Source organism: Peromyscus leucopus, chromosome 1, assembly GCF_004664715.2.
Source record: "Peromyscus leucopus breed LL Stock chromosome 1, UCI_PerLeu_2.1, whole genome shotgun sequence".
In the NCBI taxonomy this organism is placed as follows: domain Eukaryota; kingdom Metazoa; phylum Chordata; class Mammalia; order Rodentia; family Cricetidae; genus Peromyscus; species Peromyscus leucopus.
The window spans coordinates 99,580,500-99,588,318 of record NC_051063.1 but is presented as its reverse complement, the minus strand read 5'-3'; the positions used below and the strand labels follow the sequence as shown (position 1 = coordinate 99,588,318).

The 7,819-nt window shown below is 47.4% G+C and overlaps 1 pseudogene; it reads left to right on the top strand.

Annotated features, from left to right (window-relative positions):
- Positions 1–2,921: 2,921 nt before the first annotated feature.
- On the top strand, positions 2,922–6,371 carry LOC114687222 (annotated as a pseudogene).
- Positions 6,372–7,819: the final 1,448 nt, after the last annotated feature.

Here is a 7,819-nt window from a genome sequence, read left to right as displayed (position 1 = left end):
TTTGCTGAAAGGACAGAAATGGATGTTGAAAAAGAGTAGGTGGAGGAAGATAAGGGTACAGATGCAGTAGGTTGAAAGTGACTGTAGTGGCTAGAATAAGAATGACCCCCATGGGCTCATATTTTTGAATGTTCAGTTACTAGGGAGTGGAACTATTTGAAAGGATTAAAAAGATTAGTAAGTGTTGCCCTGTTGGAAAAAGTGTGTCACTAGGGGTGGCCTTTGAGGTTCCAAAAGCCCATGCCACTCTCCTCCATCTGTCTATAGATCAGGATGTAGCTCTCAACTACTTCTTCAGCACCATGCCTGCCATGCTCCTGCTATGGTGGTATTTTATTTGTACTGAAATGTGATTTTAATTGTATGTTAATAAATAAAGTTGCCGGGGTCAGAGCTATTAGAGCCATAGCAAAAGCTGGGCGTGCACGCCTTTAATCCCAGCACTTGGTAGGCAGAACTAGGTAGATCTCTGTGTGTTCAAGGATACAGCCAGCATTGGAGACACACACCTTTAATCTCAATACCAAAGAAGACCTGGAGGGCTGTACAACAGACAGTGACGAGGTAGTCATGTGGTTGGTTTTACAACCAATGAGAAGGCAGAACAGAAAGTCTATATAAAGACAAACAGACAGGAAGCAGCTCTCTTTTCGGAGAGGTCTCTTGGCTTAAGAGGCTAGCTGCAGCAGGCGGGTAAGGCTCTTAGCTCTGATCTCTTGGCTTTCTTCCTTGCATTGGTTCTGTGTTTCTTATTTAATAAGACAGTTGGTTACATCTACACCCTGCCATGATGATAAATGGACCAAGCTTCTGAAAGTGTAAGCAAGCCCTAATTAAATGCTTTCAGTTTTAAGAGTTGCCATGGTCATGGTGTCTCTTCACAGCATTAGGACAGTAACGAAGACAGTGTGATTGAGGGATAGCAAAGCAGAATTTAGTATGCAGTTAGTTGAGTGGATGATTGATGCTCAGGGGAGTTCATGAGAGTTACTAGAGGTCAAAGCAATTCTTTGGGTGACTAAGATCATCCAGATAGAGTATGGAAGATGGAAAGAGTGAGATCTAAGAGTTCTAGGAAACACTAACCTATAAGGGATGGGCAAAGCAGCTTATAAAATGAGACTAGGAAAGAAACATAAAACCAAGAAATGGTGGCATTACAAAAGCTATGAATAAAAGCATCTTGAAAACAATTACTTAGGGATGTAGATATTTCTTTCAAGAAACTCCAAAAATATAAATCTGACACTACCCTACTGTCTATTTAAAAAAAAATCAAAGTTAATTTCATGACTGATAAAAGTCTCCTGACCTGGCCTCTGCCCACCAGTCAGCCTAATTTTCAGCACTACCTCCCCTTTCTTGTCCCCTCTCTCTTTTTTAAAATTTGGGGGTCAGCAAGATGGCTCAGCAGGAAAAAGCACTTGCTACGCTAGCCTCACTACTCCAGTTTGATCCCTAGATGCATCAACTGACTCTAAAAGTTGTACTCTGACCTCCATAGTCACCGTGGTACATGCATGCTCTCTCTCTCTCTCTCTCTCTCTCTCTCTCTCTCTCTCTCTCTCTCTCTCTCTTTATTCTTCTTTATTTTGTTTTGTGTTTTTTTTTTGAGACAGTTTCTTTGTCTAGCCTTTGGCTGTCCTGGAACTCACTCTATAGACCAGGCTGGCCTTGAACTCACAGAGATCCACCTGCCTCTTCGAGTGCTGGGATAAAAGGCATGTGCCACCACCGTCTGCCCCCACACATACACATCGCACACTAATTATATTAAATAAAACTTTTAAATATTTTTAAACTATTGATATTCTTCCAGTCACCACAATTTTCCACACCTTTATGCTGTTGCTCACTTTAAACACTCTACCTTGGTGCTGTCCATTCTCCCATTTGTATACTTGACTCAGCTCAGTTGGGACTCTTCCTACAACCATAAAGCCCTCTACATATTCATCTAACAGAATGCTCGCCAGACTCTTTGTAAGGACTACCCTTGTGTATTTGCCTAAATGCATCCTGCCCTGCTGAACATTCCTCCTACAAGACTGAGCATCTAGGGGATTGTCCACTCACTTAGCACAGTATTGGTCTGGCATACAGCTGGAATTTTAATGATGACTTCTTGACTAAACAAGATGACAATAGCAACAGGGATATCAACTTGAGGGGGAAAGTATAGGAGATCTGTTTATTTTGTTATGAAAAGAAATGTTTCAACAGGAAAAGTTAAAGAAGTTGAGGGTCCATGAAATACGTGCAATAGCTGGTGGTATTGGGCATGACAGATAATAGGAAAAGAATGAGGGTAAAGTAGCACAAGATGACACACATGTTCCCCAGAACATGAGGTGATATGCATGTAGATTAAGATGTAGCTAATGAAAACACCTCTGATGGGAGAGGCACCTTTTTGTCCCTAGAGACTAGTTTACCACCTGACATGAATGAGCCACTTGGCACATAATTTTTAAATAAATAACTAGGCCCAAACGGAGAAGATACATAAGGTAAAAACAGAATTCAAACCTACATTGAAGGCTGGATCTCCTGACATGGATACCACAGGCTTAAGGGGAAGGCAAAAAAGAAAAGACAGCAATGAAAACGAAGCTTCCTTCCAAAGCATCCACCTCCCACCATCCCCAGGGACCTCATTAAAGGTGTTTAGCTGGGCAGGTGTAAACCAGCCTCAGCCTTGGGAGACAGGGAAGGAAGGGTGTTGGAGCTGTGTTGCCTCCACCCACTCCATACCTGCTAGTCCTAGTTGTGTTGCTAAGAGCTTCAAAGACAGAGAATACACAGCTGGAGCCCCGGGGCAGCCTCCTCCAGGAAGCTAGGCACTAGCCCCCACTTTCCCAAGCCACTATAGTCAGAGAAGCACTGGATATTCTACAGGCTTAGGACTAAGCCACAGAGTCATGAGCCAGGACAGCAAAGTGAAGACAACAGAATCCAGCCCCCCAGCCCCATCCAAAGCCAGGTGAGAAGGCTGCTCCTCTGTGTGGGGGTCTCATCACCTGTCCCTGGGGCCTCCTCCTTCTTGGTGTCCTGGGTCACCACCCAAGCATTGAATGTCTGGTGGATAAATGAAAGGAATCTCTTCTTCCCTACAGGAAGAGGCTGCCTGTCCTAGACCCATCTGGGGATTATTACTACTGGTGGCTAAACACGATGGTCTTCCCAGTCATGTATAACCTCATCATCATTGTATGCAGGTTTGGCAGGGGTGCTAACTGAAGGAGGGGGGCCAAGGAGAAGGGCAGGCCAGGAGGGCAGGCCTAAGGGAGAGGCATCTTCCCTGGAAGGGCTCAAGGAAGAGTACTGAGGGATCTGTCCTAACAGCCACCTTACACATGGTTGTACCTTTAAGCCAATCCCTTCTGCCCCTGCCCTGCAGAGCCTGCTTTCCTGACTTGCAGCATAGTTACCTGGTGGCCTGGTTTGTGCTGGACTACACAAGTGACCTGCTGTACCTACTAGACATCGGGTGCGCTTCCACACAGGTCAGTGAGTTTCTGGGGCTAACCTTTTCCTTAAAGAATGTGTTAAGAAAGCAGCTACCTCTAGGACTGCTCTGTCATGTGCTTCTGTGCTTGACAGTGCCACAATGCTCACTCCAGAAACTGTGGAGAGGGCTATGCCTGCCTCCATCTTGCCCTCATGTGTGGCCTGTCATACCTGGCCTGTCCCCAACCTGCCCACAGTTGACCCTAGCCCATCTTCTCCTTTCTTCCTAGGATTCCTAGAGCAGGGCATCCTGGTGGTGGACAAAGCCATGATCGCCAGTCGCTATGTCCGCACCTGGAGCTTCCTGTTGACCTGGCTTCCCTGGTCCCCACAGACGCAGCCTATGTGCGACTGGGCCCCCACATTCCCACGCTCAGGCTAAATCGCTTTCTCCGGGTGCCCCGCCTCTTTGAGGCCTTTGACCGCACAGAGACCCGCACAGCTTACCCAAATGCCTTCCGCATCGCCAAGCTGATGCTCTACATCTTCGTTGTCATCCATTGGAACAGCTGCTTATACTTTGCCCTGTCCAGGTACCTGGGCTTCGGACGGGATGCATGGGTATACCCGGATCCCGCGCAGCCTGGTTTTGAGCGCTTGCGGCGCCAGTATCTCTACAGCTTCTATTTCTCCACTCTGATTCTGACCACTGTGGGCGACACGCCACTCCCAGCCCGGGAGGAAGAGTACCTCTTCATGGTGGGTGACTTCCTGCTGGCCGTCATGGGTTTCGCCACCATCATGGGTAGCATGAGCTCTGTCATTTACAACATGAACACTGCAGATGCAGCGTTCTACCCAGACCACGCTCTGGTAAAGAAGTACATGAAGCTGCAGCGTGTCAACCGGAGGTTGGAGCGGCGAGTTATTGACTGTGAGAGGGCTGGTTGCAGAGACAGCCAGGGGGAGGTCTGCCTTAGGACCTGAGCCCAGTGACTGTTCTTCTTCCCTACCGCTATACCAGGCAGCTGGAAGGTAGCATTCATTGGTAGGTCTGCCGGATAGGGCTTAGAAAGTGGTGTCTTCCACTGAGGAATCTGGACACGGGGAAAAGACTGAGGAAGAGAGGAATCTGTGTACAAGAGTTGACATAGAGACCAGAGAATGGAGCTGCCACTGCCTGGGAGGACTTTGAAAGGAGTGGGTGGAGAGGGGAACTATCCAGTCAGGAGATGGCCAACAGATGGTTGATTATATCATAATAATGCAAACTATGTTCTGAATAAAAGGAAATGTCTCCAAGTCAGAGAGCCACCACAAAGCCTGTCTGAGAGGTGGGAGCTTGCTGACGAAAGCAGCTCCATGTGAAGTGGTATCAGACACTGTGGCTGGGTGTGGGGGTGTGGGGGGCCTGACAGGAGGTAAAGGAGTGGTAAGTGCCTCCACACCTTGGAGGAAGTAGAAAAGATCATGTCTGTAACCAAGAAAGGGACCAGAAAATGTGTGGTACTCCCATTGATCTTATGAGAACTCGGTGTGGCTGGTTCTTGCAGAGCTGAGTCCTGATGGAGTGGTGGAGGCAGACACACGGAGTTCTGGTGCAGAAACGGTACTGCCTTTCTCCCAGGTACCAGCACCTGCAGATCAACAAGAAGATGACCAACGAGGTAGCCATCTTGCAGCACTTGCCTGAGCGCTGCGGCAGAGGTGGCTGTGTCCGTCCACCTGTCTACCCTGAGCCGAGTCCAGATCTTCCAGAACTGTGAAGCCAGCCTGCTGGAAGAGCTGGTGCTGAAGCTCCAGCCCCAGACCTACTCACCAGGAGAATATGTCTGCCGCAAAGGGACATTGGCCGAGAGATGTACATCATCCGGAGGGCCAGCTGGCTTGGTGCGGACGATGGTGTCACACAGTATGCTGTGCTTGGTGCGGGACTCTACTTTGGGAGATCAGTATCATCAACATCAAAGGTGAGTCCTCAAGAGACGTGCTAGGACAGGCTGGGCAGGGAATGGAATGCAGAACCCTAAGACAAGATGGTACTTCGGGGTACATAGATTTAAAAGATCTGGCCATTGTCTGAGTCCTCCTACAGGACTCAGGAGAGAAGTAGGATATAGATTATGTGTTCCCCGAGGAAGAGCTGAGCCAGGGTCAGTGGGTGGGGTGGAGTCTTAGAAAACAAAGCAGATGTGTTCCATGGGCACGGGTGGAAGTGCCAACAGACCATCTGAAAGTTTACTGCGGCAGTCATGGTGTTATGTCACTACCCCATTAAATATCTATCAAGGCAGGTTAATGATAAGCACAGGGCTTGGTCACCAGCATATTACTAAATGAAAGAATAAAACAGAAAAAGAGGTTCGGAAGAACCAATATGGAGGCTATATCCTGGTTCAGGAGTGAAATGTCACCTTCCTGTCCCTACTAACTACTCTCCCCACATCTGCCCTTGGACCACAGGAACATGTCTGGAAACCGACGAACAGCCAACATCAAGACCTAGGTTATTCGGACCTGTTCTGCCTCAGCAAGGAGGATCTGCGGGAGGTATTGAGTGAGTATCCACAGGCCCAGGCCGTCATGGAGGAGAAGGGCCGTGAGATCCTGCTCAAAATGAATAAGTTGGATGTGAATGCTGAGGCAGCTGAGATCGCCCTCCAGGAGGCCACAGAGTCTCGGCTCAAAGGCCTCGACCAGCAGCTGGATGATCTACAGACCAAGTTTGCTCGCCTACTAGCTGAGCTGGAGTCCAGCGCACTGAAGATCGCTTACCGAATCGAAAGGCTGGAGTGGCAGACCAGAGAGTGGCCAATGCCAGAGGACCTGGCTGAGGCTGATGATGAGGCTGAGCCTGGGAAGGAACTTCCAAGGATGGAGAGGAAAGCCTGACCAGGAGGACCCTCAGTCATATAGAATGACCCCATCCTGACCCCAGGACTCCCAGCTCTAAGTGAATCCAGAATGGTAGGAAAACTTGCCTACAGAAACTGTCAACCTATTTGTTAGGTCACAGAGACTTAGGTAAATTGGCCTATAGATGCCTAGCTAGAGATGTGGTTATAGCATACATTTGACCCACACTCACCAGAACACACACACACACACACACACACACACACACCACACACCACACCACACCACACCACACCACACAACGCACTGGCTCAAGACTGTGAGTTCCACATAAAACGTTCCTGTCTTCTGCGCACATGCACATTCTCACAAGCAAAGCTATGACTTGTACCCACTTAACCCACAATCACGGAGAATGATGAATGCGCTGAGGGTGTTGGGGTAACCTTGCTACATTTAAAGGAGGCTTTGGTACAGGACAAGGACAGTGTTGGAGCTACAGGGAAAGAAGTCTGATATAATGTCTGAACTATGGTCACTCTAGGTCACCACTTCAGCTGCATCAGGCATGGCCAGACTTCAGGTCTGAGCTGTGCCAGGTGGTGTTGTAAAATGAACCTGATGTGTAACTTAGGGATATAACTGAAGGGTAAGTGTCATTATCTGGAGAGATTAAGAGGGTTATTGCACTTTAAAACATTTTAAAATACGTAATTATTTTGTGATGTATTAATAAAATATAAGGTTCATAGATTGGCACTGGGTTTATCTCATTCTTTCTCTATGTTGCCAGAGCTCAAACTGCCTGGTACATAGTAGGTACACACATATATATTTGATAAGCAAAGTGAGGAGACCCTAAACATAGAAGCTCAGTGATGGAAGAAGATAAAAGCCAGTTCTCAAGAGCCTTTTCTACCATCTCTGCCTCAAGTCATATTGAACTAGAGTGGGTAGGTAAGATGTAAATGGTTTCATCACATACCTGATGGACTTAGGGAGAGGAAAATAAGCTTATGGTTGTACAGGGATACACACACTTGACCCCATCGTGGGCTCTGTCAGAATGGGTGACTCTTGCCACACATAGAATCCTCATCTATAGCAACACAAGCACAGTGATAATGGACCAGCTTCAACCCTCTGGATGCAGGACAGTAAAGTTTCAAGCCAGATGTGCATCTTCTTCTGCCTCTGTTCTTCTAGGATGAGGGTGTGGTGTCACCATATGGGTCTCTAGAGGTGGAGCAGTTCCCATCACTGTATTGAAAACAGTGCTTTCACAGTTTGGGATTGTGCTGGGTAGAGCAGCTTAGAACACAAATTTAACACAAATAAAGTCGATTGTTTAAGTCTAAAAACCTTAGTATGTAACAAGTATCAAGTGAGATACTTCTGTGTATGGCAAGAAATGTTCTTGAAATAGTCACTGGGTGCTGCACGTTTCATCCCTCATCTCCATCTTAGGAGATTACTGAAATGTTCGCATCCCCTGAATATAAAGCTCTTTGGA